The sequence below is a fragment of the Daphnia pulicaria genome, chromosome 6 (genome assembly GCF_021234035.1).
Source record: "Daphnia pulicaria isolate SC F1-1A chromosome 6, SC_F0-13Bv2, whole genome shotgun sequence".
Classification (NCBI taxonomy): domain Eukaryota; kingdom Metazoa; phylum Arthropoda; class Branchiopoda; order Diplostraca; family Daphniidae; genus Daphnia; species Daphnia pulicaria.
The window spans coordinates 19,295,423-19,323,327 of NC_060918.1; the positions used below are offsets into that span (position 1 = coordinate 19,295,423).

The 27,905-nt window shown below is 38.6% G+C and overlaps 24 non-coding genes across 24 annotated transcripts; 10 read left to right on the forward strand and 14 right to left on the reverse strand.

Annotated features, from left to right (window-relative positions):
* Positions 1–977: 977 nt before the first annotated feature.
* Positions 978–1,050, reverse strand: Trnav-aac. The gene has a single exon. It is a non-coding gene; the product is annotated as a tRNA-Val (tRNA).
* A 96-nt stretch (positions 1,051–1,146) lies between these two features.
* On the reverse strand, positions 1,147–1,219 carry Trnak-cuu. Its single transcript has one exon. It is a non-coding gene; the product is annotated as a tRNA-Lys (tRNA).
* Positions 1,220–2,828: 1,609 nt separating this feature from the next.
* Trnal-caa lies at positions 2,829–2,947 on the forward strand. Its single transcript has 2 exons — positions 2,829–2,866; positions 2,903–2,947. It is a non-coding gene; the product is annotated as a tRNA-Leu (tRNA).
* Positions 2,948–3,673: 726 nt separating this feature from the next.
* Trnan-guu lies at positions 3,674–3,747 on the forward strand. The gene has a single exon. It is a non-coding gene; the product is annotated as a tRNA-Asn (tRNA).
* A 516-nt stretch (positions 3,748–4,263) lies between these two features.
* Trnav-aac lies at positions 4,264–4,336 on the reverse strand. Its single transcript has one exon. It is a non-coding gene; the product is annotated as a tRNA-Val (tRNA).
* Positions 4,337–4,432: 96 nt separating this feature from the next.
* On the reverse strand, positions 4,433–4,505 carry Trnak-cuu. Its single transcript has one exon. It is a non-coding gene; the product is annotated as a tRNA-Lys (tRNA).
* Positions 4,506–6,113: 1,608 nt separating this feature from the next.
* Trnal-caa lies at positions 6,114–6,232 on the forward strand. Its single transcript has 2 exons — positions 6,114–6,151; positions 6,188–6,232. It is a non-coding gene; the product is annotated as a tRNA-Leu (tRNA).
* Positions 6,233–13,073: 6,841 nt separating this feature from the next.
* Positions 13,074–13,146, reverse strand: Trnav-aac. Its single transcript has one exon. It is a non-coding gene; the product is annotated as a tRNA-Val (tRNA).
* A 96-nt stretch (positions 13,147–13,242) lies between these two features.
* On the reverse strand, positions 13,243–13,315 carry Trnak-cuu. Its single transcript has one exon. It is a non-coding gene; the product is annotated as a tRNA-Lys (tRNA).
* Positions 13,316–14,922: 1,607 nt separating this feature from the next.
* On the forward strand, positions 14,923–15,041 carry Trnal-caa. Its single transcript has 2 exons — positions 14,923–14,960; positions 14,997–15,041. It is a non-coding gene; the product is annotated as a tRNA-Leu (tRNA).
* Positions 15,042–15,759: 718 nt separating this feature from the next.
* Trnan-guu lies at positions 15,760–15,833 on the forward strand. The gene has a single exon. It is a non-coding gene; the product is annotated as a tRNA-Asn (tRNA).
* Positions 15,834–16,349: 516 nt separating this feature from the next.
* On the reverse strand, positions 16,350–16,422 carry Trnav-aac. Its single transcript has one exon. It is a non-coding gene; the product is annotated as a tRNA-Val (tRNA).
* Positions 16,423–16,518: 96 nt separating this feature from the next.
* On the reverse strand, positions 16,519–16,591 carry Trnak-cuu. The gene has a single exon. It is a non-coding gene; the product is annotated as a tRNA-Lys (tRNA).
* Positions 16,592–18,198: 1,607 nt separating this feature from the next.
* On the forward strand, positions 18,199–18,317 carry Trnal-caa. Its single transcript has 2 exons — positions 18,199–18,236; positions 18,273–18,317. It is a non-coding gene; the product is annotated as a tRNA-Leu (tRNA).
* A 726-nt stretch (positions 18,318–19,043) lies between these two features.
* Trnan-guu lies at positions 19,044–19,117 on the forward strand. The gene has a single exon. It is a non-coding gene; the product is annotated as a tRNA-Asn (tRNA).
* Positions 19,118–19,633: 516 nt separating this feature from the next.
* Positions 19,634–19,706, reverse strand: Trnav-aac. The gene has a single exon. It is a non-coding gene; the product is annotated as a tRNA-Val (tRNA).
* A 96-nt stretch (positions 19,707–19,802) lies between these two features.
* On the reverse strand, positions 19,803–19,875 carry Trnak-cuu. The gene has a single exon. It is a non-coding gene; the product is annotated as a tRNA-Lys (tRNA).
* Positions 19,876–21,483: 1,608 nt separating this feature from the next.
* Trnal-caa lies at positions 21,484–21,602 on the forward strand. The gene is made up of 2 exons: positions 21,484–21,521; positions 21,558–21,602. It is a non-coding gene; the product is annotated as a tRNA-Leu (tRNA).
* Positions 21,603–22,328: 726 nt separating this feature from the next.
* Trnan-guu lies at positions 22,329–22,402 on the forward strand. The gene has a single exon. It is a non-coding gene; the product is annotated as a tRNA-Asn (tRNA).
* A 516-nt stretch (positions 22,403–22,918) lies between these two features.
* On the reverse strand, positions 22,919–22,991 carry Trnav-aac. Its single transcript has one exon. It is a non-coding gene; the product is annotated as a tRNA-Val (tRNA).
* A 96-nt stretch (positions 22,992–23,087) lies between these two features.
* Trnak-cuu lies at positions 23,088–23,160 on the reverse strand. The gene has a single exon. It is a non-coding gene; the product is annotated as a tRNA-Lys (tRNA).
* Positions 23,161–25,983: 2,823 nt separating this feature from the next.
* Trnal-caa lies at positions 25,984–26,102 on the forward strand. The gene is made up of 2 exons: positions 25,984–26,021; positions 26,058–26,102. It is a non-coding gene; the product is annotated as a tRNA-Leu (tRNA).
* Positions 26,103–27,400: 1,298 nt separating this feature from the next.
* Positions 27,401–27,473, reverse strand: Trnav-aac. Its single transcript has one exon. It is a non-coding gene; the product is annotated as a tRNA-Val (tRNA).
* A 95-nt stretch (positions 27,474–27,568) lies between these two features.
* Positions 27,569–27,641, reverse strand: Trnak-cuu. The gene has a single exon. It is a non-coding gene; the product is annotated as a tRNA-Lys (tRNA).
* Between the last annotated feature and the right edge of the window lie 264 nt (positions 27,642–27,905).

Here is a 27,905-nt window from a genome sequence, read left to right on the forward strand (position 1 = left end):
TACATCATCACCGTCTGGACCGCCCGCAGCCAAAACCTCACCCCAGCCATCAATGAAATACAGTCTCTCTGGTCAAGCCTCCTTCATTCAAAAAATTCTCCCCAGATGTCACCTTCTAATCCATAAATATTCCCTCTCAAAATTCTCAACAGATTTCTTCTTATCTTTATACAAAATTGTTCTCTCATTACAATTAATATTTCTTGGATCCCCCCCAGATGTCGTATTGTTAAATTTCACATTTTTCACCAAAATCATTTGTCCTCTCTCATTTCCGTCTCGAAATCTTTCTTTTTCTTTGTTATGTTTCTCCTTGGCCACAGCAAGTCACTTATGTCACAAATCTCGTAAATGCCCCAAGTATCTGTAAAGCAATTTAAATTTTAATCGTGACAATAAATCGTTTAAATATAAAAAAAAAAAAAACCGGAAGGCTGGTGGTTCGATCCCACACAGGGGCGCATGGTGATTGAAATCTCTTGCTCTATTTTAAACTCTTCTTCTCATGACTTTATACCGGACTAAAGCTTGCATTGTAGAGTGCACACTCACGATATGGCTTCTTTAGCTGATGACTGTTGAATCTACTGATAATTTGCAGCGTAGGGTGCACACGCATCATGTTCATTCTCTCTGTGGAGCTACTGTTCCAGGTTCAGGTGTAATCTATCATAGATTCCCCTCTGCTGGTGTTTATGGACTTCTTCCCCATCCAGCGCAAGTCATTTCCCACATGCCTAAAACCAAAGGGCATTGTCGATTGGCTAAAGAAGAAAGTATCTTAAGGGTTAAAGCACCTGCACAACAAAAGCAGTCGCCATTGATCTTCCCCTGTCCGTTGACTTCTTCCGGATACAGCATTGCGAATATTTTCAGATTGTCATCATCAGATTGTAGATTTCATTCACAAAGAATATGGCCTTTGCATAAATTCCAAATATGAATCTGATTGATAGTCTTTCTATAAAATACTTCCCTGTTTCCACCCAGGATCGAACTGAGGACCTTCAGCGTGTTAGGCCGACGTGATAACCACTACACTATGGAAACTTCATGCCAACATTGAATTTTTCTGAAATGACTACAAAATACTAACGATGGTCTCCCAAAATCTAAATTAAATCTACAATATTTGAAAACATGTAACGCCCAACGGGGGGCTCGAACCCCCGACCCTGAGATTAAGAGTCTCATGCTCTACCGACTGAGCTAGCCAGGCTTGAATTTTTGCTCTATTCCAATGTTATCAACCAAGTTTTATTGAAGACATTTTGTTCTGTCCGCTAGCCGTGAACGAACTTTTATTATGATTGTTTGGTTTTGTGGGTAGTTCACAGTTGCCTAATACTACTAATCGTCTAGATGAGATACACTACTATTACTCATTTTTTTTTACTTTTCTTCGGATATTTTTTGTTCCCATAGCTTTTCTGATGCTTCCACCTAGGAACAAACTGAGGATCTTCAGCTTGCGAAGACGATGTGATAACCTCTCCCGTACGAAACTTTTAGCTTAAATTTTAACTGTTAGCTAATAACAGCTCGCGCGGTGCTAGGCTAAAAAATCAAACCAGCTATGATGCTTGCAATCACCTCGAAATTTTTTACCTCAACATAATTCCCCTTTTTTTAGCAGAAATTAGCTTTTTTTTCAAGCTAGGGCGTTTTCTTATTTTGCTTGAAAAAACTAACCTGAAAACCAGCTTGAATTTTTCTCCCTAAATATATTTCCTAACTGTAAGCTAATTTCAGTATGGAAGTTTTGATCTAGGGTTTCGCTCCACTTTTTTTAGCAGAAATCAGCTTTTATTTTCCTAGCTAGGACGTTTTAGGATCTGGCTTGAAATAATTGACCTTAAAATCAGCTCGAATTTCCCCCCCCCCCCTAATATATTTCCTAACTGTTACAGCTAATTTTAGTATCGAATTTTTAATCTAGGGTTTCGCTTTTGAATTTGATCGCGAAATAAATCGTGATATAAAAAAAGGTTAAAAAAACGCTGCATATGGGGTAGTCCTAAACACAAAATAGGCCTACAGATTTTTCTATGTATAACCTACGCATAGTATAATAGCTTAATAGGTATGGGCAATAGGTAAAATGTTGAAAATATATATTTTTTAATTTCTTATTTTTATATAAGTTTTTACTTGATTCTATTTGATTAATTTTATAATTTGAAGTCTAAGTGAAGAATTATCGACATAGCTATAATAGGATCAAATATTTATAGAACAAGAAACATAAGAAAATGCCAGATCCGGACAACCAGCAACCATAGGTAAATAAGCGCAGCAAATAATTCTAAAACAGTAACCGGATGGTTGACCAGGCTAATAAAGGAAGCGCGCTCGGAAAATCCCTTTTTCGTCAATTGGTATGGTAGCGAGAAAATTTCAAGCTACCTTCAATCTAAGATTTCTAGCTAGAAAAAACAGCTAAAACTACCCTAAAATTCCAAATGTGGAATTTAAAAATTTTAGTCTGAATATTTCTAGCTAAATACTCCTAACTTCGTAGCTATTTCTAGTGCGGAACTAGCTAAAAGTTTCGTACGGGCTACACTATGGCATACCGGAAGTCAACTGCAAGATTTTATTCGTGTTGGCCTTAGTAAAAATGTAATGTTTGCTTTCCTTATGGGTGTCGTTAGCCAATCAGCATTCCTCTGTGGCGCAATTGGCTAGCGCGTTCGGCTGCTATCATAGATTCCCTTCTGGTGTTTATGGACTTCTTCCCTCTGCCAGTGCAGCGAGCCAGTGCAGCGAGCCAGTGCAGAAAAGAGTTTCAATGCCACATAACTAAGGGACAAGGTATATATGATGTGGTCAGGATGGCCGAGCGGTCTAAGGCGCCAGACTCAAGGACATATTCCTTACTTCAATAAGAGAAGTTGCAGTATTCTGGTCTTAAATGAAGGCGTGGGTTCAAATCCCACTCCTGACAAACTTTTGGTTTTCTGAATTCACATGATCATCGCATTGCAACATAATTAGAGAGGTTGCTTTGATATAGTGATAGAGAATGCTTAATGTACCACGATACAAGGTCACCAAGTGGTAATACTTGTCGATTTTCTGTCATTTAAAAAGATGTGACAATACAATACGAAAATGATGACGCTTACTCACAGCAGGCGTTGGTGATTTAGTGGTTAGCATAGTTGCCTTCCAAGCAATTGACCCGAGTTCAATTCTCGGCTATTGCAATTTAGCTATTATTGATAGTTCTTAGCAGACTAGTCAACCTACGGAATTGAAGTCAATTTTCAACAATGATACTTTTTAGGTAAAAATATGGATGTTCATTTCTTTTTCGTTCACACACGAATAATTGACATGATAACTCCTTATAAGTCATATCTTGCATTGGCGTTGAAGAAAAATCAAAAATACTGCTTTGACGAGCTGGCAAACACCACTTCAATGAATTTGAATTTGATATATTTACTGTTTCGCTTATTCAAAGCGATTTATTCTTACAGGATATGTAAATCAATATCCAATACACCATTTAAAGTTAATTGAATCAATGAATTCATAAAAACATCCATGATGTTTATGAAATAGAAACAAGAAGAAATTCTTCCAGGCAAAGCACAGCACAGCACAGCACAGCTGCACAAAAATGTATTGTTTGCTTTCCTAATGGGTGTCGTTAGCTAATGAACATGCCTCTGTGGCGCAATTGGCTAGCGCGTTCGGCTGTTATCTGGAAGGCTGGTGGTTCGATCCCACCCAGGGGCGCATGGTGATTGAAATCTCTTGCTCTATTTTAAACTCTTCTTCTCATGACTTTATACCGGACTAAAGCTTGCATTGTAGAGTGCACACTCACGATATGGCTTCTTTAGCTGATGACTGTTGAATCTACTGAAAATTTGCAGCGTAGGGTGCACACGCATCATGTTCATTCTCTCTGTGGAGCTACTGTTCCAGGTTCAGGTGTAATCTATCATAGATTCCCCTCTGCTGGTGTTTATGGACTTCTTCCCCATCCAGCGCAAGTCATTTCCCACATTCCTAAAACCAAAGGGCATTGTCGATTGGCTAAAGAAGAAAGTATCTTAAGGGTTAAAGCACCTGCACAACAAAAGCAGTCGCCATTGATCTTCCCCTGTCCGTTGACTTCTTCCGGATACAGCATTGCGAATATTTTCAGATTGTCATCATCAGATTGTAGATTTCATTCACAAAGAATATGGCCTTTGCATAAATTCCAAATATGCATCTGATTGATAGTCTTTCTAAAAAATACTTCCCTGTTTCCACCCAGGATCGAACTGAGGACCTTCAGCGTGTTAGGCCGACGTGATAACCACTACACTATGGAAACTTCATGACAACAGTGAATTTTTCTGAAATGACTACAAAATACTAACGATGGTCTCCCAAAATCTAAATTAAATCTAAAATATTTGAAAACATGTAACGCCCAACGGGGGGCTCGAACCCCCGACCCTGAGATTAAGAGTCTCATGCTCTACCGACTGAGCTAGCCAGGCTTGAATTTTTGCTCTATTCCAATGTTATCAACCAAGTTTTATTGAAGACATTTTGTTCTGTCCGCTAGCCGTGAACGAACTTTTATTATGATTGTTTGGTTTTGTGGGTAGTTCACAGTTGCCTAATACTACTAATCGTCTAGATGAGATACACTACTATTACTCATTTTTTTTTACTTTTCTTCGGATATTTTTTGTTCCCATAGCTTTTCTGATGCTTCCACCTAGGAACAAACTGAGGATCTTCAGCTTGCGAAGACGATGTGATAACCTCTCCCGTACGAAACTTTTAGCTTAAATTTTAACTGTTAGCTAATAACAGCTCGCGCGGTGCTAGGCTAAAAAATCAAACCAGCTATGATGCTTGCAATCACCTCGAAATTTTTTACCTCAACATAATTCCCCTTTTTTTAGCAGAAATTAGCTTTTTTTTTCAAGCTAGGGCGTTTTCTTATTTTGCTTGAAAAAACTAACCTGAAAACCAGCTTGAATTTTTCTCCCTAAATATATTTCCTAACTGTAAGCTAATTTCAGTATGGAAGTTTTGATCTAGGGTTTCGCTCCACTTTTTTTAGCAGAAATCAGCTTTTATTTTCCTAGCTAGGACGTTTTATGATCTGGCTTGAAATAATTGACCTTAAAATCAGCTCGAATTTCCCCCCTCCCTAATATATTTCCTAACTGTTACAGCTAATTTTAGTATCGAATTTTTAATCTAGGGTTTCGCTTTTGAATTTGATCGCGAAATAAATCGTGATATAAAAAAAGGTTAAAAAAACGCTGCATATGGGGTAGTCCTAAACACAAAATAGGCCTACAGATTTTTCTATGTATAACCTACGCATAGTATAATAGCTTAATAGGTATGGGCAATAGGTAAAATGTTGAAAATATATATTTTTTAATTTCTTATTTTTATATAAGTTTTTACTTGATTCTATTTGATTAATTTTATAATTTGAAGTCTAAGTGAAGAATTATCGACATAGCTATAATAGGATCAAATATTTATAGAACAAGAAACATAAGAAAATGCCAGATCCGGACAACCAGCAACCATAGGTAAATAAGCGCAGCAAATAATTCTAAAACAGTAACCGGATGGTTGACCAGGCTAATAAAGGAAGCGCGCTCGGAAAATCCCTTTTTCGTCAATTGGTATGGTAGCGAGAAAATTTCAAGCTACCTTCAATCTAAGATTTCTAGCTAGAAAAAACAGCTAAAACTACCCTAAAATTCCAAATGTGGAATTTAAAAATTTTAGTCTGAATATTTCTAGCTAAATACTCCTAACTTCGTAGCTATTTCTAGTGCGGAACTAGCTAAAAGTTTCGTACGGGCTACACTATGGCATACCGGAAGTCAACTGCAAGATTTTATTCGTGTTGGCCTTAGTAAAAATGTAATGTTTGCTTTCCTTATGGGTGTCGTTAGCCAATCAGCATTCCTCTGTGGCGCAATTGGCTAGCGCGTTCGGCTGCTATCATAGATTCCCTTCTGGTGTTTATGGACTTCTTCCCTCTGCCAGTGCAGCGAGCCAGTGCAGCGAGCCAGTGCAGAAAAGAGTTTCAATGCCACATAACTAAGGGACAAGGTATATATGATGTGGTCAGGATGGCCGAGCGGTCTAAGGCGCCAGACTCAAGGACATATTCCTTACTTCAATAAGAGAAGTTGCAGTATTCTGGTCTTAAATGAAGGCGTGGGTTCAAATCCCACTCCTGACAAACTTTTGGTTTTCTGAATTCACATGATCATCGCATTGCAACATAATTAGAGAGGTTGCTTTGATATAGTGATAGAGAATGCTTAATGTACCACGATACAAGGTCACCAAGTGGTAATACTTGTCGATTTTCTGTCATTTAAAAAGATGTGACAATACAATACGAAAATGATGACGCTTACTCACAGCAGGCGTTGGTGATTTAGTGGTTAGCATAGTTGCCTTCCAAGCAATTGACCCGAGTTCAATTCTCGGCTATTGCAATTTAGCTATTATTGATAGTTCTTAGCAGACTAGTCAACCTACGGAATTGAAGTCAATTTTCAACAATGATACTTTTTAGGTAAAAATATGGATGTTCATTTCTTTTTCGTTCACACACGAATAATTGACATGATAACTCCTTATAAGTCATATCTTGCATTGGCGTTGAAGAAAAATCAAAAATACTGCTTTGACGAGCTGGCAAACACCACTTCAATGAATTTGAATTTGATATATTTACTGTTTCGCTTATTCAAAGCGATTTATTCTTACAGGATATGTAAATCAATATCCAATACACCATTTAAAGTTAATTGAATCAATGAATTCATAAAAACATCCATGATGTTTATGAAATAGAAACAAGAAGAAATTCTTCCAGGCAAAGCACAGCACAGCACAGCACAGCTGCACAAAAATGTATTGTTTGCTTTCCTAATGGGTGTCGTTAGCTAATGAACATGCCTCTGTGGCGCAATTGGCTAGCGCGTTCGGCTGTGACTAGACGTGTCTAACTGAGCTCCCAAGTGTGACATCTTGCTGTGAGTCAAAAAACTATTTGTTCTTTTTTTGTTTCTCTTTTGTTGTATTGTTGCTTGTGTGTCCTGTTTCCCTTGTTGTTTGTTGAGCGCCATTTTGGTTTTGTTCCCTCTTTTTGCATTTTCTCCCCGTCCTTTTGCCCCTGTTATTGTGGGTAAAATGGGATCGGAATCCCCAGACGTCTGGCCACGTACTGCCGAAATCTCTTTTGGTAATACTGAAGTGACCAGGCATGAGTTCTACGAATGTTTCGAGCACGACAGTAATGAATCTGATAGCATCTTTGATGCAGTTTCTCGCCTACCAGGACGAGCTATTTGCGTTTTCCGAATTGGGTTCAAGACCGTCAATGACCATATTGAATTTTTGAATAAATTTAGTGCTAAAGAATCAGTAGTCATTAGTGGCAAGGAGGTCAAAATTAGAGTGATAGGTCAGTTAACCTTGTACGCGTTAGAATTCAACATTTCAAATTCGATGATGACCTAAGCCTGCTAAACAAGAGATTGCGTGAGTATGGAGTGATTTCTCGGATTTTTTGGGACACGTATCAGGATAGATCGCTCCCAAGGTGGAACGGGATAAAGACTGGAATTGTCAACGTGGATATGGAAATCCACAAGAGCATTCCGTCTTATATCACCTTTGGAAGCTACAAGGAACCAATAATGGTGTCTTATGCAGGGCAAATGCACACATGCCGCATGTGTGATTCTCCCACCCATGTCTTAGCTAATTGCCCCAAGCAACCCCGTAGTTTAACCAACCCCAGCACCATTTCAAAAGGCCCCATTGGAACACGTAGCTATAGTAGTGTATTACTAACAAATCGTGGCCCAGTTAGGACAACTGTTAGGAAGCCCCAGGAGACAGGCCCGATTGGTGGCGGGCAAATGCCAATTGCTCCAACTGTTGACGCTGATATATTCTCCGAGTTAGCCCAGAGGCCAACGACGTCGACTGTTGTCGTTCTTGATGGAGCTCCAGAGGATCTGATTTCGAAACCCGATGGAACTGAATTTTTTTCTGACTCCGCTGCTGACGCTGAAGACACCAACTGTGTAGGTTCGTCTGTTGCGTCCAAATTGGTCAAGAAAAAGAAAATGAAACAGACGAGGGAATTCCGTGACCAACAAAAACAATCAAAAAAGAGGAGTCGTACTGCCTCTTCCTCTGGCTCGGGCGAGGTAGCTGAGGAAATTGAATCTGGTGTAGCTCAGTTGGTTGAACTCGGGTCTCCGACTCGAGAGGTTCCAGTTTCGATACCGGGTGTGGACATTAATTCTTTCCCCGCCCTCTCTGGGGGGAACGATGTTCCACCTGGAGTACCATCTATTCCATCCACGATAGATCAGATGGATAACGAGGTGGTTGAAGAGATGGATGCAACCGAGGTGGTTTCGATTTCAAATCCTGATGAAGACATTTCTTTTTCTGGTGGGAGTATTCAGCCAGGACAACGGCCACTTGATAGCCAGGAGAAGTCATGTGAGTGAGACTCAGGAGTCCTTGGGCGTCCCCCTCGGCACTCCATCAACCCCCATCGAAGATAAAACTCTCAAAGCAATGGAGGCCGTTAGAAGGAAAAAAGCCCACGATAACAAAACCCAACCCTCTAAACCCAAATTTAAATATTAATCATGACTAACATCGCGACATATAATATCAACAGAATATCGTCACCTGACAAACTTCAAATAATACTCAATTTCTTTTTACATAATAAACTTGATATTATATGTTTGCAAGAAGTAGTATTTCACTCTAGCACCGTATTTACTAAACATTACCAGATGCACACAAATCTCGGTCCTAGACAACATGGGACAGCCATCCTAGTACGACACGGGCTGAGCGCCAAAAACATTTTGTTTGAACCGGAGGGGAGGCTGATAGCCATGGAAGTAAAGGGTCTTGCTTTCGTGTGTATTTACGCCCCATCCGGTGACCAAAATAAAAGTTATAGAGATTCTTTCCTCCGGCAAACTATTCCGGCTTATGTTGCCCAGTATAAGGCACCAGCAATTATATTGGGAGATTTTAATGCCGTTGACGAGATCGATGACCGAAAAGTAGCAAGACAACACCACCTAAAATTAGACTAGCATTACTAGAACCCCTCCGAGATTTAGTAAAAGCCCTTTCATTAACAGATGTCTGGAGAGAAATTCGGAAAAATGAACCTTGTTGGACGTACAATTGTGCGGCTAGCCAGGCTAGATTGGACCGAATTTATTGCCACCATCACGTAAAATTTTCTGATATCCATTTGCACGACTTACCACTCGGGGATCACAGACCAATCGTAGGGTATATAAACAGCACCACCCCTCCTAATGTAGTGAGGAACAAGTCAAGGAATTTATGGAAACTTAACTCGTCAATTCTTGAGGAAGAAGAATATATAAACTTGGTGCATGTCTTTATTGAAGAAATGTCTCAACACCCATCCCGTATTGAAAACGTAGATCATTGGTGGGAGATTATTTTCAAACCTAGCCTCAGGCGATTATCAATGAACTACTGTAAAAAGAGAATCTGTGATCAGAGAGTCAAAAGGAAATTGCTCCAACATCAACTAAAAGAAACCGTGAACAATGTAAATTTCAATCATGCGCGTTACATGTAGTTGAAACGTGAGTTTCTAGCCTGGGAGCGAGAAGCATTGAGGGGATTTGCAATTTCGTTCACGCGTTCAAAGTATAGCCGAAGAAGAGCCATCTACCTTTCATATGAACAAGTCAACGAGCAATTTCCAGAAGTCTTTGATCACTCAGCTCAAAACTAATGATAACTGTAAAATTACCCAACCTGAGCAGATTAACCAAGAAATAATTGAACACTTTAGTAGAATTTTTCAGAACCAGCCCTCCCCCAATACCCAATTAGCTGGAAAATTTCTAGAAGGGATTAGAGTTGCACTTACCCGTACAAAACCCACTAAAAACGATTCGGGTGTATCAGTGGTAGCTCAGTCGTTAAACGCTCAAGCGTTGAATCGAGGAGTACTAGGTTCGATCCCGGAGAATGACAACTTTCTTGTAGATCCGTTCACAGTAGATGAAATTAACTACGCCCTTAAGGCAACTAAAAAGAACAAGGCCCCGGGTACAGATGGCATTCCTTTCGAGTTTTATATAAAATTTTGGGATGTTATTGGTGTTCATTTTCTGGAAATGATGAATTGCGTCCTCGACAAAAGAAAACTCCAGCCGTCGCAGGGAAGGGCAGCTATAAGATTAGTCCCAAAAATCCCAACACCGAGTAAAATCACCGATTACCGACCAATCTCTTTGTTAAATACCGATTACAAGTTAATCGCGTCAGTATTGGCTTTTCGTCTGAGAAAATCTCTTCAAAACTCTCTAGACTCACATCAAAAAGGTGGTGTACCCGGCCGCTATATCTTTGACAGCTTGTGTTTAATCCGAGATGTCATTGATAATACAGGTCGTAAATCAAAAGAGGTATCTTCTCTCAAACCGGCCGCCATTATCGCGTACGATTTAGAGAAAGCATATGACCTTGTCAATCGAGACGTTCTGTGGGAAGTAATGACAGCCATGGGCTATCCCCCCCTCTTTGTTGATTGGTTGAAAACGCTGTACAGTATAACTGAACTATGCCCATTGAACGGTAATGACATAGTCGGTACTGTGGACAATGCACAATCCGTGCGACAGGGTTGCCCTCTGTCAGTCCATCTGTTTGCCCTCTATATTGAACCGCTTTTAGTTTGCTTGTCTAGGGGTATTGACGGAATTGAACACTACGGAAAACGCATCAAAGTTCGTGCATATGTAGATGATCTAGTAGTTTTTGTCTCATCAATGAAAGATGTACGTCGTGCATGCGAGATTATTCTAGAATTTTGTGCCTGGACAAATGCACGTATTAACAAGGGGAAGACAAAATTACTTGGTCTATGCACTTGGACCTTAAATGAATGTCCAAAGGCCGTAGTAGCGCAGACGGTAGCGGCGTCGGCTGGGATTCCTGAGGTTAGGAGTTCGATCCCACGTAGAAGCAATTTCAATCAAACTCATCCTAAACGTACTTGGCCACATGATTGGATAACTCAAGTAGACAATTTGAAAATTCTTGGAATTTCTTTTTCTTCTGAAATAAAAACAACAGTAAGAGACAATTGGCAAAGACAGTTCAACATCATACAAAATATTCTTATCACAAACACACACCGTCATTTCACTTTTTATGGTCGCGTCCTATTCATCAAACAACATGTCTTATCACAACTTGTTCATATAGCTCATGTACTCCCTTGCAACAAAACCCAAGCCCTTCTCCTCCAACAAAAATGCAACAAATTTCTTTAGGCACAACGAAGAGAGCACCCACCCCTAAATGTTTTGATCCGCCCCCGACTCCAAGGTGGACTTGGAGTCACCTTACTTTTTCAATTCTTCCAATCCCTTTTCACCCGTCAAATCTTTAAATCTTTAATCCATCCCGAGGCTATTGAGAGAGCTGCAGCCGTTTATTGGTTGGGTCCACACCTCAAGAATCTCCTTCAACAAATCATCCAGCCCAGATTTAATGCAACCCATTCATCACATCCATACTTCACCACCGCACTTTCAACCATCATCGATCTACTTAAAGCTGGCATCTTCACATCGTCAACCGTATCCAATCACCGCGCCACCTACAATCACCTGATCGCTAACCTTGGGCAACCAGGGAGAACCGAAGTTGCGAAACCGGACCTCGACTGGGCTTCCATCTGGCGTTGGGTGGCCAAAATGAAAGGAAGAAACGCTGAACTCGTCTGGGATTTCAACCATAATCAGCTCCCTACCAAAATGCGCCTCACAAGTCTCAGACTTTCTAGAAATGACCAATGTCCTCTATGCAATGGCGGCCAAGAAACTGACGACCATCTTATGTTACTATGTTCTGAGAAAGTTCACATAAGTTTATGGCTCCGAATTCAACTAACGAAACTTGGATGTCAAAAACCACTCAAATCAACAATAAATGGAGACATTGGAAATGGCCCCAATAAAGAGAAAATATTGGCACTCATCCAATCCTACATCATCACCGTCTGGACCGCCCGCAGCCAAAACCTCACCCCAGCCATCAATGAAATACAGTCTCTCCGGTCAAGCCTCCTTCATTCAAAAAATTCTCCCCAGATGTCACCTTCTAATCCATAAATATTCCCTCTCAAAATTCTCAACAGATTCCTTCTTATCTTTATACAACATTGTTCTCTCATTACAATTATTATTTCTTGGATCCCCCCCCCCACAGATGTCGTATTGTTAAATTCCACATTTTTTACTAAAATCATTTGTCCTCTTTCATTTCCGTCTCGAAATGTTTCTTTTTCTTTGTAATGTTTCTCCTTGGCCACAGCAAGTCACTTATGTCGCAAATCTCGTAAATGCTGCAAGAATCTGTAAAGCAATTTAAATTTTAATCGTGACAATAAATCGTTTAAATATATATTTAAAAAAAAACCGGAAGGCTGGTGGTTCGATCCCACCCAGGGGCGCATGGTAATTGAAATCTCTTGCTCTATTTTAAACTCTTCTTCTCATGACTTTATACCGGACTAAAGCTTGCATTGTAGAGTGCACACTCACGATATGGCTTCTTTAGCTGATGACTGTTGAATCTACTGAAAATTTGCAGCGTAGGGTGCACACGCATCATGTTCATTCTCTCTGTGGAGCTACTGTTCCAGGTTCAGGTGTAATCTATCATAGATTCCCCTCTGCTGGTGTTTATGGACTTCTTCCCCATCCAGCACAAGTCATTTCCCACATTCCTAAAACCAAAGGGCATTGTCGATTGGCTAAAGAAGAAAGTATCTTAAGGGTTAAAGCACCTGCACAACAAAAGCAGTCGCCATTGATCTTCCCCTGTCCGTTGACTTCTTCCGGATACAGCATTGCGAATATTTTCAGATTGCCATCATCAGATTGTAGATTTCATTCACAAAGAATATGGCCTTTGCATAAATTCCAAATATGCATCTGATTGATAGTCTTTCTAAAAAAATACTTCCCTGTTTCCACCCAGGATCGAACTGAGGACCTTCAGCGTGTTAGGCCGACGTGATAACCACTACACTATGGAAAATTCATGCCAACATTGAATTTTTCTGAAATGACTACAAAATACTAACGATGGTCTCCCAAAATCTAAATTAAATCTACAATATTTGCAAACATGTAACGCCCAACAGGGGGCTCGAACCCCCGACCCTGAGATTAAGAGTCTCATGCTCTACCGACTGAGCTAGCCAGGCTTGAATTTTCTGCTCTATTCCAATGTTATCAACCAAGTTTTATTGAAGACATTTTGTTCTGTCCGCTAGCCGTGAACGAACTTTTATTATGATTGTTTGGTTTTGTGGGTAGTTCACAGTTGCCTAATACTACTAATCGTCTAGATGAGATACACTACTATTACTCATTTTTTTTTACTTTTCTCCGGATATTATTTGTTCCCATAGCTTTTCTGATGCTTCCACCTAGGAACAAACTGAGGATCTTCAGCTTGCGAAGACGATGTGATAACCTCTCCCGTACGAAACTTTTAGCTTAAATTTTAACTGTTAGCTAATAACAGCTCGCGCGGTGCTAGGCTAAAAAATCAAACCAGCTATGATGCTTGCAATCACCTCGAAATTTTTTACCTCAACATAATTCCCCTTTTTTTAACAGAAATTAGCTTTTTTTTCAAGCTAGGGCGTTTTCTTATTTTGCTTGAAAAAACTAACCTGAAAACCAGCTTGAATTTTTCTCCCTAAATATATTTCCTAACTGTAAGCTAATTTCAGTATGGAAGTTTTGATCTAGGGTTTCGCTCCACTTTTTTTTAGCAGAAATCAGCTTTTATTTTCCTAGCTAGGACGTTTTATGATCTGGCTTGAAATAATTGACCTTAAAATCAGCTCGAATTTTTCCCCCCTAATATATTTCCTAACTGTTACAGCTAATTTTAGTATGGAATTTTTAATCTAGGGTTTCACTTTTGAATTTGATCGCGAAATAAATCGTGATATAAAAAAAGGTTAAAAAAACGCTGCATATGGGGTAGTCCAAAACACAAAATAGGCCTACAGATTTTTCTATGTATAACCTACGCATAGTATAATAGCTTAATAGGTATGGGCAATAGGTAAAATGTTGAAAATATATATTTTTTAATTTCTTATTTTTATATAAGTTTTTACTTGATTCTATTTGATTAGTTTTATAATTTGAAGTCTAAGTGAAGAATTATCGACATACCTATAATAGGATCAAATATTTATAGAACAATAAACATCAGAAGCTGCCAGATCCGGACAACCAGCGACCATAGATAAATAAGCGCAGCAAATAATTCTAAAACAGTTACTGGATGAGTGACCAGTCTAATAAAGGAAGCGCGCTCGGAAAATCCCTTTTTCGTCAATTGGTATGGTAGCGAGAAAATTTCAAGCTACCTTCGTTCTAACATTTCTAGCTAGAAAAAACAGCTAAAACTACCCTAAAATTCCAAATGTGGAATTTAAAAATTTTAGTCTGAATATTTCTAGCTAAATACTCCTAACTTCGTAGCTATTTCTAGTGCGGAACTAGCTAAAAGTTTCGTACGGGCTACACTATGGCATACCGGAAGTCAACTGCAAGATTTTATTCGTGTTGGCCTTAGTAAAAATGTAATATTTGCTTTCCTTATGGGTGTCGTTAGCCAATCAGCATTCCTCTGTGGCGCAATTGGCTAGCGCGTTCGGCTGCTATCATAGATTCCCTTCTGGTGTTTATGGACTTCTTCCCTCTGCCAGTGCAGCGAGCCAGTGCAGCGAGCAAGTGCAGAAAAGAGTTTCAATGCCACATAACTAAGGGACAAGGTGTATATGATGTGGTCAGGATGGCCGAGCGGTCTAAGGCGCCAGACTCAAGGACATATTCCTTACTTCAATAAGAGAAGTTGCAGTATTCTGGTCTTCAATGAAGGCGTGGGTTCAAATCCCACTCCTGACAAACTTTTGGTTTTCTGAATTCACATGATCATCGCATTGCAACATAATTAGAGAGGTTGCTTTGATATAGTGATAGAGAATGCTTAATGTACCACGATACAAGGTCACCAAGTGGTAATACTTGTCGATTTTCTGTCATTTAAAAAGATGTGACAATACAATACGAAAATGATGACGCTTACTCACAGCAGGCGTTGGTGATTTAGTGGTTAGCATAGTTGCCTTCCAAGCAATTGACCCGAGTTCAATTCTCGGCTATTGCAATTTAGCTATTATTGATAGTTCTTAGCAGACTAGTCAACCTACGGGATTGAAGTCAATTTTCAACAATGATACTTTTTAGGTAAAAATATGGATGTCCTTTTCTTTTTCGTTCACACACGAATAATTGACATGATAACTCCTTATAAGTCATATCTTGCATTGGCGTTGAAGAAAAATCAAAAATACTGCTTTGACGAGCTGGCAAACACCACTTCAATGAATTTGAATTTGATATATTTACTGTTTCGCTTATTCAAAGCGATTTATTCTTACAGGATATGTATCCAATACACCAATTAAAGTTAATTGAATCAATGAATTCATAAAAACATCCATGATGTTTATGAAATAGAAACAAGAAGAAATTCTTCCAGGCAAAGCACAGCACAGCACAGCACAGCTGCACAAAAATGTATTGTTTGCTTTCCTAATGGGTGTCGTTAAATAATGAATATGCCTCTGTGGTGCAATTGGCTAGCGCGTTCGGCTGTTAACCGGAAGGCTGGTGGTTCGACCCCACCCGGGGGCGCATGGTGATTGAAATCTCTTGCTCTATTTTAAATTCTTCTTCTCATGACTTTATACCGGACTAAAGCTTGCATTGTAGAGTGCACACTCACGATATGGCTTCTTTAGCTGATGACTGTTGAATCTACTGAAAATTTGCAGCGTAGGGTGCACACGCATCATGTTCATTCTCTCTGTGGAGCTACTGTTCCAGGTTCAGGTGTAATCTATCATAGATTCCCCTCTGCTGGTGTTTATGGACTTCTTCCCCATCCAGCGCAAGTCATTTCCCACATTCCTAAAACCAAAGGGCATTGTCGATTGGCTAAAGAAGAAAGTATCTTAAGGGTTAAAGCACCTGCACAACAAAAGCAGTCGCCATTGATCTTCCCCTGTCCGTTGACTCTTTCCGGATACAGCATTGCGAATATTTTCAGATTGTCATCATCAGATTGTAGATTTCATTCACAAAGAATATGGCCTTTGCATAAATTCCAAATATGCATCTGATTGGTAGTCTTTCTAAAAAATACTTCCCTGTTTCCACCCAGGACCGAACTGAGGACCTTCAGCGTGTTAGGCCGACGTGATAACCACTACACTATGGAAACTTCATGCCAACATTGAATTTTTCTGTAATGACTACAAAATACTAACGATGGTCTCCCAAAATCTAAATTAAATCTACAATATTTGCAAACATGTAACGCCCAACGGGGGGCTCGAACCCCGGACCCTGAGATTAAGAGTCTCATGCTCTACCGACTGAGCTAGCCAGGCTTGAATTTTTTGCTCTATTCCAATGTTATCAACCAAGTTTTATTGAAGACATTTTGTTCTGTCCGCTAGCCGTGAACGAACTTTTATTATGATTGTTTGGTTTTGTGGGTAGTTCACAGTTGCCTAATACTACTAATCGTCTAGATGAGATACACTACTATTACTCATTTTTTTTTACTTTTCTTCGGATATTATTTGTTCCCATAGCTTTTCTGATGCTTCCACCTAGGAACAAACTGAGGATCTTCAGCTTGCGAAGACGATGTGATAACCTCTCCCGTACGAAACTTTTAGCTTAAATTTTAACTGTTAGCTAATAACAGCTCGCGCGGTGCTAGGCTAAAAAATCAAACCAGCTATGATGCTTGCAATCACCTCGAAATTTTTTACCTCAACATAATTCCCCTTTTTTTAGCAGAAATTAGCTTTTTTTCAAGTTAGGGCGTTTTCTTATTTTGCTTGAAAAAACTAACCTGAAAACCAGCTTGAATTTTTCTCCCTAAATAAATTTCCTAACTGTAAGCTAATTTCAGTATGGAAGTTTTGATCTAGGGTTTCGCTCCACTTTTTTTAGCAGAAATCAGCTTTTATTTTCCTAGCTAGGACGTTTTATGATCTGGCTTGAAATAATTGACCTTAAAATCAGCTCGAATTTTTCCCCCCTAATATATTTCCTAACTGTTACAGCTAATTTTAGTATGGAATTTTTAATCTAGGGTTTCGCTTTTGAATTTGATCGCGAAATAAATCGTGATATAAAAAAAGGTTAAAAAAAAACGCTGCATATGGGGTAGTCCTAAACACAAAATAGGCCTACAGATTTTTCTATGTATAACCTACGCATAGTATAATAGCTTAATAGGTATGGGCAATAGGTAAAATGTTGAAAATATATATTTTTTAATTTCTTATTTTTATATAAGTTTTTACTTGATTCTATTTGATTAGTTTTATAATTTGAAGTCTAAGTGAAGAATTATCGACATAGCTATAATAGGATCAAATATTTATAGAACAAGAAACATAAGAAAATGCCAGATCCGGACAACCAGCAACCATAGGTAAATAAGCGCAGCAAATAATTCTAAAACAGTAACCGGATGGTTGACCAGGCTAATAAAGGAAGCGCGCTCGGAAAATCCCTTTTTCGTCAATTGGTTTGGTAGCGAGAAAATTTCAAGCTACCTTCAATCTAAGATTTCTAGCTAGAAAAAACAGCTAAAACTACCCTAAAATTCCAAATGTGGAATTTAAAAATTTTAGTCTGAATATTTCTAGCTAAATACTCCTAACTTCGTAGCTATTTCTAGTGCGGAACTAGCTAAAAGTTTCGTACGGGCTACACTATGGCATACCGGAAGTCAACTGCAAGATTTTATTCGTGTTGGCCTTAGTAAAAATGTAATGTTTGCTTTCCTTATGGGTGTCGTTAGCCAATCAGCATTCCTCTGTGGCGCAATTGGCTAGCGCGTTCGGCTGCTATCATAGATTCCCTTCTGGTGTTTATGGACTTCTTCCCTCTGCCAGTGCAGCGAGCCAGTGCAGCGAGCAAGTGCAGAAAAGAGTTTCAATGCCACATAACTAAGGGACAAGGTATAAATGATGTGGTCAGGATGGCCGAGCGGTCTAAGGCGCCAGACTCAAGGACATATTCCTTACTTCAATAAGAGAAGTTGCAGTATTCTGGTCTTCAATGAAGGCGTGGGTTCAAATCCCACTCCTGACAAACTTTTGGTTTTCTGAATTCACATGATCATCGCATTGCAACATAATTAGAGAGGTTGCTTTGATATAGTGATAGAGAATGCTTAATGTACCACGATACAAGGTCACCAAGTGGTAATACTTGTCGATTTTCTGTCATTTAAAAAGATGTGACAATACAATACGAAAATGATGACGCTTACTCACAGCAGGCGTTGGTGATTTAGTGGTTAGCATAGTTGCCTTCCAAGCAATTGACCCGAGTTCAATTCTCGGCTACTGCAATTTAGCTATTATTGATAGTTCTTAGCAGACTAGTCAACCTACGGAATTGAAGTCAATTTTCAACAATGATACTTTTTAGGTAAAAATATGGATGTTCATTTCTTTTTCGTTCACACACGAATAATTGACATGATAACTCCTTATAAGTCATATCTTGCATTGGCGTTGAAGAAAAATCAAAAATACTGCTTTGACGAGCTGGCAAACACCACTTCAATGAATTTGAATTTGATATATTTACTGTTTCGCTTATTCAAAGCGATTTATTCTTACAGGATATGTAAATCAATATCCAATACACCATTTAAAGTTAATTGAATCAATGAATTCATAAAAACATCCATGATGTTTATGAAATAGAAACAAGAAGAAATTCTTCCAGGCAAAGCACAGCACAGCACAGCACAGCTGCACAAAAATGTATTGTTTGCTTTCCTAATGGGTGTCGTTAAATAATGAATATGCCTCTGTGGTGCAATTGGCTAGCGCGTTCGGCTGTTAACCGGAAGGCTGGTGGTTCGATCCCACCCAGGGGCGCATGGTGATTGAAATCTCTTGCTCTATTTTAAATTCTTCTTCTCATGACTTTATACCGGACTAAAGCTTGCATTGTAGAGTGCACACTCACGATATGGCTTCTTTAGCTGATGACTGTTGAATCTACTGAAAATTTGCAGCGTAGGGTGCACACGCATCATGTTCATTCTCTCTGTGGAGCTACTGTTCCAGGTTCAGGTGTAATCTATCATAGATTCCCCTCTGCTGGTGTTTATGGACTTCTTCCCCATCCAGCGCAAGTCATTTCCCACATTCCTAAAACCAAAGGGCATTGTCGATTGGCTAAAGAAGAAAGTATCTTAAGGGTTAAAGCACCTGCACAACAAAAGCAGTCGCCATTGATCTTCCCCTGTCCGTTGACTCTTTCCGGATACAGCATTGCGAATATTTTCAGATTGTCATCATCAGATTGTAGATTTCATTCACAAAGAATATGGCCTTTGCATAAATTCCAAATATGCATCTGATTGGTAGTCTTTCTAAAAAATACTTCCCTGTTTCCACCCAGGACCGAACTGAGGACCTTCAGCGTGTTAGGCCGACGTGATAACCACTACACTATGGAAACTTCATGCCAACATTGAATTTTTCTGAAATGACTACAAAATACTAACGATGGTCTCCCAAAATCTAAATTAAATCTACAATATTTGCAAACATGTAACGCCCAACGGGGGGCTCGAACCCCGGACCCTGAGATTAAGAGTCTCATGCTCTACCGACTGAGCTAGCCAGGCTTGAATTTTTTGCTCTATTCCAATGTTATCAACCAAGTTTTATTGAAGACATTTTGTTCTGTCCGCTAGCCGTGAACGAACTTTTATTATGATTGTTTGGTTTTGTGGGTAGTTCACAGTTGCCTAATACTACTAATCGTCTAGATGAGATACACTACTATTACTCATTTTTTTTTACTTTTCTTCGGATATTATTTGTTCCCATAGCTTTTCTGATGCTTCCACCTAGGAACAAACTGAGGATCTTCAGCTTGCGAAGACGATGTGATAACCTCTCCCGTACGAAACTTTTAGCTTAAATTTTAACTGTTAGCTAATAACAGCTCGCGCGGTGCTAGGCTAAAAAATCAAACCAGCTATGATGCTTGCAATCACCTCGAAATTTTTTACCTCAACATAATTCCCCTTTTTTTAGCAGAAATTAGCTTTTTTTTCAAGTTAGGGCGTTTTCTTATTTTGCTTGAAAAAACTAACCTGAAAACCAGCTTGAATTTTTCTCCCTAAATAAATTTCCTAACTGTAAGCTAATTTCAGTATGGAAGTTTTGATCTAGGGTTTCGCTCCACTTTTTTTAGCAGAAATCAGCTTTTATTTTCCTAGCTAGGACGTTTTATGATCTGGCTTGAAATAATTGACCTTAAAATCAGCTCGAATTTTTCCCCCCTAATATATTTCCTAACTGTTACAGCTAATTTTAGTATGGAATTTTTAATCTAGGGTTTCGCTTTTGAATTTGATCGCGAAATAAATCGTGATATAAAAAAAGGTTAAAAAAAAACGCTGCATATGGGGTAGTCCTAAACACAAAATAGGCCTACAGATTTTTCTATGTATAACCTACGCATAGTATAATAGCTTAATAGGTATGGGCAATAGGTAAAATGTTGAAAATATATATTTTTTAATTTCTTATTTTTATATAAGTTTTTACTTGATTCTATTTGATTAGTTTTATAATTTGAAGTCTAAGTGAAGAATTATCGACATAGCTATAATAGGATCAAATATTTATAGAACAAGAAACATAAGAAAATGCCAGATCCGGACAACCAGCAACCATAGGTAAATAAGCGCAGCAAATAATTCTAAAACAGTAACCGGATGGTTGACCAGGCTAATAAAGGAAGCGCGCTCGGAAAATCCCTTTTTCGTCAATTGGTTTGGTAGCGAGAAAATTTCAAGCTACCTTCAATCTAAGATTTCTAGCTAGAAAAAACAGCTAAAACTACCCTAAAATTCCAAATGTGGAATTTAAAAATTTTAGTCTGAATATTTCTAGCTAAATACTCCTAACTTCGTAGCTATTTCTAGTGCGGAACTAGCTAAAAGTTTCGTACGGGCTACACTATGGCATACCGGAAGTCAACTGCAAGATTTTATTCGTGTTGGCCTTAGTAAAAATGTAATGTTTGCTTTCCTTATGGGTGTCGTTAGCCAATCAGCATTCCTCTGTGGCGCAATTGGCTAGCGCGTTCGGCTGCTATCATAGATTCCCTTCTGGTGTTTATGGACTTCTTCCCTCTGCCAGTGCAGCGAGCCAGTGCAGCGAGCAAGTGCAGAAAAGAGTTTCAATGCCAAATAACTAAGGGACAAGGTATATATGATGTGGTCAGGATGGCCGAGCGGTCTAAGGCGCCAGACTCAAGGACATATTCCTTACTTCAATAAGAGAAGTTGCAGTATTCTGGTCTTCAATGAAGGCGTGGGTTCAAATCCCACTCCTGACAAACTTTTGGTTTTCTGAATTCACATGATCATCGCATTGCAACATAATTAGAGAGGTTGCTTTGATATAGTGATAGAGAATGCTTAATGTACCACGATACAAGGTCACCAAGTGGTAATACTTGTCGATTTTCTGTCATTTAAAAAGATGTGACAATACAATACGAAAATGATGACGCTTACTCACAGCAGGCGTTGGTGATTTAGTGGTTAGCATAGTTGCCTTCCAAGCAATTGACCCGAGTTCAATTCTCGGCTACTGCAATTTAGCTATTATTGATAGTTCTTAGCAGACTAGTCAACCTACGGAATTGAAGTCAATTTTCAACAATGATACTTTTTAGGTAAAAATATGGATGTTCATTTCTTTTTCGTTCACACACGAATAATTGACATGATAACTCCTTATAAGTCATATCTTGCATTGGCGTTGAAGAAAAATCAAAAATACTGCTTTGACGAGCTGGCAAACACCACTTCAATGAATTTGAATTTGATATATTTACTGTTTCGCTTATTCAAAGCGATTTATTCTTACAGGATATGTAAATCAATATCCAATACACCATTTAAAGTTAATTGAATCAATGAATTCATAAAAACATCCATGATGTTTATGAAATAGAAACAAGAAGAAATTCTTCCAGGCAAAGCACAGCACAGCACAGCACAGCTGCACAAAAATGTATTGTTTGCTTTCCTAATGGGTGTCGTTAGCTAATGAACATGCCTCTGTGGCGCAATTGGCTAGCGCGTTCGGCTGTTAACCGGAAGGCTGGTGGTTCGATCCCACCCAGGGGCGCATGGTGATTGAAATCTCTTGCTCTATTTTAAACTCTTCTTCTCATGACTTTATACCGGACTAAAGCTTGCATTGTAGAGTGCACACTCACGATATGGCTTCTTTAGCTGATGACTGTTGAATCTACTGAAAATTTGCAGCGTAGGGTGCACACGCATCATGTTCATTCTCTCTGTGGAGCTACTGTTCCAGGTTCAGGTGTAATCTATCATAGATTCCCCTCTGCTGGTGTTTATGGACTTCTTCCCCATCCAGCGCAAGTCATTTCCCACATTCCTAAAACCAAAGGGCATTGTCGATTGGCTAAAGAAGAAAGTATCTTAAGGGTTAAAGCACCTGCACAACAAAAGCAGTCGCCATTGATCTTCCCCTGTCCGTTGACTTCTTCCGGATACAGCATTGCGAATATTTTCAGATTGTCATCATCAGATTGTAGATTTCATTCACAAAGAATATGGCCTTTGCATAAATTCCAAATATGCATCTGATTGATAGTCTTTCTAAAAAATACTTCCCTGTTTCCACCCAGGATCGAACTGAGGACCTTCAGCGTGTTAGGCCGACGTGATAACCACTACACTATGGAAACTTCATGCCAACATTGAATTTTTCTGAAATGACTACAAAATACTAACGATGGTCTCCCAAAATCTAAATTAAATCTACAATATTTGCAAACATGTAACGCCCAACGGGGGGCTCGAACACCCGACCCTGAGATTAAGAGTCTCATGCTCTACCGACTGAGCTAGCCAGGCTTGAATTTTTTGCTCTATTCCAATGTTATCAACCAAGTTTTATTGAAGACATTTTGTTCTGTCCGCTAGCCGTGAACGAACTTTTATTATGATTGTTTGGTTTTGTGGGTAGTTCACAGTTGCCTAATACTACTAATCGTCTAGATGAGATACACTACTATTACTCATTTTTTTTTACTTTTCTTCGGATATTTTTTGTTCCCATAGCTTTTCTGATGCTTCCACCTAGGAACAAACTGAGGATCTTCAGCTTGCGAAGACGATGTGATAACCTCTCCCGTACGAAACTTTTAGCTTAAATTTTAACTGTTAGCTAATAACAGCTCGCGCGGTGCTAGGCTAAAAAATCAAACCAGCTATGATGCTTGCAATCACCTCGAAATTTTTTACCTCAACATAATTCCCCTTTTTTTAGCAGAAATTAGCTTTTTTTTTCAAGCTAGGGCGTTTTCTTATTTTGCTTGAAAAAACTAACCTGAAAACCAGCTTGAATTTTTCTCCCTAAATATATTTCCTAACTGTAAGCTAATTTCAGTATGGAAGTTTTGATCTAGGGTTTCGCTCCACTTTTTTTAGCAGAAATCAGCTTTTATCCCTGAGGTATATTTATATACGAAGGTCCTTAACAATATAGGGTGTGGGTTATAGGGGGTAGGGTAGTAGTAGCTAGTAGTGAAATTCAGAGGGTTTAATGTCCATTTGGTAATCCTTTATACGTTTCTTCCCTGAATGACAAATCGTCACCAAATTTTGTACATAATTCTGTCAAAATTTGATACATTGCGTAGTGGGGTTTTCATTTGTTTTCATTACTGTTTTAAAAATTTAATTTGCGTACTTGTTACCTAGCTGGTTGCCGAATCCTAGGCAGTGAATTCGCTTTTTTTGCGTAACCTTCCAACTGTCAGTGCATGCTCAGCAGTGTAAACAAAAAGAAAAAAAAGTTTGGATCTTCCCTAGCAAGACAAGTTTTCTGCTATGGGAGTGGAGAGTATTAATTATTTGATTTGGTTTTTATGTTTGATTTCGATTTCGTCTTTATTCTTCTTTTTACTTTGTATTTTCCCACTCTTATTTTTTTAACCTTTTTTGTTTTATTATTTATTACCTCTTTTTGTTTACTATTTTTTATCTTGATTTTAATAAATTTGGTTGTCAGTAAAATTTCTATGCCTCCTTTTTTAACAGTTGGTCATCAACCAAGAAGTTGAGGAACATTTGAAAAATGTTATATTATATTCATTTTGAAGCTCTGGGTCATCTCTCCCTTCTTCCTCTGTCCTCTCCTCGGTCATCAAGATCTTCTTGCGGTCGTGAAGAGTTACCACCGATCTTCCACTTCCATTTACCTCCGAAAGCTTATTAAGAGGAATTTTTCAAAATTACAAACTTAGTTTTCCTTTCCGACTTGATCGTGATTCGAACCGCCAACCATGCGAATAGCAGCCTGGGTTGATGTTCATTAGACAATCATTGTTATATTATTAGAAGGGAAAAAATGGGTATGATGGTTGCTCGCTATCTATTAGCCAAGATTCATGTAATGCAACATGTGACCGCATGATATAATTGTATTGTTACTATAGTAATAAGTGTTATTTTAACTTAATCTAAACATGAACTCATAATATTGACAGATTATTAGTCAATTAATTAATAAGAATCAAATCATTTAAGAGAATAAAGGGAAACAGGATTTTCCAAACATAATAGTATGTGTACTATTTACTTTCTACTATTTAATATTGATTTTCTGTCTCTTTAACGTTTAAAAAAATTCCCGAAGGACATTACCGAAGGAATCTTGTTTTCCTAGCTAGGACGTTTTATGATCTGGCTTGAAATAATTGACCTTAAAATCAGCTCGAATTTTTCCCCCCTAATATATTTCCTAACTGTTACAGCTAATTTTAGTATGGAATTTTTAATCTAGGGTTTCGCTTTTGAATTTGATCGCGAAATAAATCGTGATATAAAAAAAGGTTAAAAAAACGCTGCATATCGGGTAGTCCTAAACACAAAAAAGGCCTACAGATTTTTCTATGTATAACCTACGCATAGTATAATAGCTTAATAGGTATGGGCAATAGGTAAAATGTTGAAAATATATATTTTTTAATTTCTTATTTTTATATAAGTTTTTACTTGATTCTACTTGATTAGTTTTATAATTTGAAGTCTAAGTGAAGAATTATCGACATAGCTATAATAGGATCAAATATTTATAGAACAAGAAACATAAGAAAATGCCAGATCCGGACAACCAGCAACCATAGGTAAATAAGCGCAGCAAATAATTCTAAAACAGTAACCGGATGGTTGACCAGGCTAATAAAGGAAGCGCGCTCGGAAAATCCCTTTTTCGTCAATTGGTATGGTAGCGAGAAAATTTCAAGCTACCTTCAATCTAAGATTTCTAGCTAGAAAAAAACAGCTAAAACTACCCTAAAATTCCAAATGTTGAATTTAAAAATTTTAGTCTGAATATTTCTAGCTAAATACTCCTAACTTCGTAGCTATTTCTAGTGCGGAACTAGCTAAAAGTTTCGTACGGGCTACACTATGGCATACCGGAAGTCAACTGCAAGATTTTATTTGTGTTGGCCTTAGTAAAAATGTAATGTTTGCTTTCCTTATGGGTGTCGTTAGCCAATCAGCATTCCTCTGTGGCGCAATTGGCTAGCGCGTTCGGCTGCTATCATAGATTCCCTTCTGGTGTTTATGGACTTCTTCCCTCTGCCAGTGCAGCGAGCCAGTGCAGCGAGCAAGTGCAGAAAAGAGTTTCAATGCCACATAACTAAGGGACAAGGTATATATGATGTGGTCAGGATGGCCGAGCGGTCTAAGGCGCCAGACTCAAGGACATATTCCTTACTTCAATAAGAGAAGTTGCAGTATTCTGGTCTTCAATGAAGGCGTGGGTTCAAATCCCACTCCTGACAAACTTTTGGTTTTCTGAATTCACATGATCATCGCATTGCAACATAATTAGAGAGGTTGCTTTGATATAGTGATAGAGAATGCTTAATGTACCACGATACAAGGTCACCAAGTGGTAATACTTGTCGATTTTCTGTCATTTAAAAAGATGTGACAATACAATACGAAAATGATGACGCTTACTCACAGCAGGCGTTGGTGATTTAGTGGTTAGCATAGTTCCCTTCCAAGCAATTGACCCGAGTTCAATTCTCGGCTATTGCAATTTAGCTATTATTGATAGTTCTTAGCAGACTAGTCAACCTACGGAATTGAAGTCAATTTTCAACAATGATACTTTTTAGGTAAAAATATGGATGTTCATTTCTCTTTCGTTCACACACGAATAATTGACATGATAACTCCTTATAAGTCATATCTTGCATTGGCGTTGAAGAAAAATCAAAAATACTGCTTTGACGAGCTGGCAAACACCACTTCAATGAATTTGAATTTGATATATTTACTGTTTCGCTTATTCAAAGCGATTTATTCTTACAGGATATGTATCCAATACACCATTTAAAGTTAATTGAATCAATGAATTCATAAAAACATCCATGATGTTTATGAAATAGAAACAAGAAGAAATTCTTCCAGGCACAGCACAGCACAGCTGCACAAAAATGTATTGTTTGCTTTCCTAATGGGTGTCGTTAGCTAATGAACATGCTTCTGTGGCGCAATTGGCTAACGCGTTCGTCTATTAACCGGAAGGCTGTTGGTTCGATCCCACCCAGGGGCGCATCGTGATTGAAATCTCTTGCTCTATTTTAAACTCTTCTTCTCATGACTTTATACCGGACTAAAGCTTGCATTGTAGAGTGCACACTCATGATATGGCTTCTTTAGCTGATGAATGTTGAATCTACTGAACATTTGCAGCGTAGGGTGCACACGCATCATATTCATTCTCTCTGTGGAGCTACTGTTCCAGGTTCAGGTGTAATCTATCATAGATTCCCCTCTGCTGGTGTTTATGGACTTCTTCCCCATCCAGCGCAAGTCATTTCCCACATTCCTAAAACCAAAGGGCATTGTCGATTGGCTAAAGAAGAAAGTATCTTAAGGGTTAAAGCACCTGCACAACAAAAGCAGTCGCCATTGGTCTTCCCCTGTCCGTTGACTTCTTCCGGATACAGCATTGCGAATATTTTCAGATTGTCATCATCAGATTGTAGATTTCATTCACAAAGAATATGGCCTTTGCATAAATTCCAAATATGCATCTGATTGATAGTCTTTCTAAAAAATACTTCCCTGTATCCACCCAGGATCGAACTGAGGACCTTCAGCGTGTTAGGCCGACGTGATAACCACTACACTATGGAAACTTCATGACAACATTGAATTTTTCTGAAATGACTACAAAATACTAACGATGGTCTCCCAAAATCTAAATTAAATCTACAATATTTGCAAACATGTACGCCCAACGGGGGGCTCGAACCCCCGACCCTGAGATTAAGAGTCTCATGCTCTACCGACTGAGCTAGCCAGGCTTGAATTTTTTGCTCTATTCCAATGTTATCAACCAAGTTTTATTGAAGACATTTTGTTCTGTCCGCTAGCCGTGAACGAACTTTTATTATGATTGTTTGGTTTTGTGGGTAGTTCACAGTTGCCTAATCAAATAATTGCCTAATCGTCTAGATGAGATACACTACTATTACTCATTTTTTTTACTTTTCTTCGGATATTATTTGTTCCCATAGCTTTTCTGATGCTTCCACCTAGGAACAAACTGAGGATCTTCAGCTTGCGAA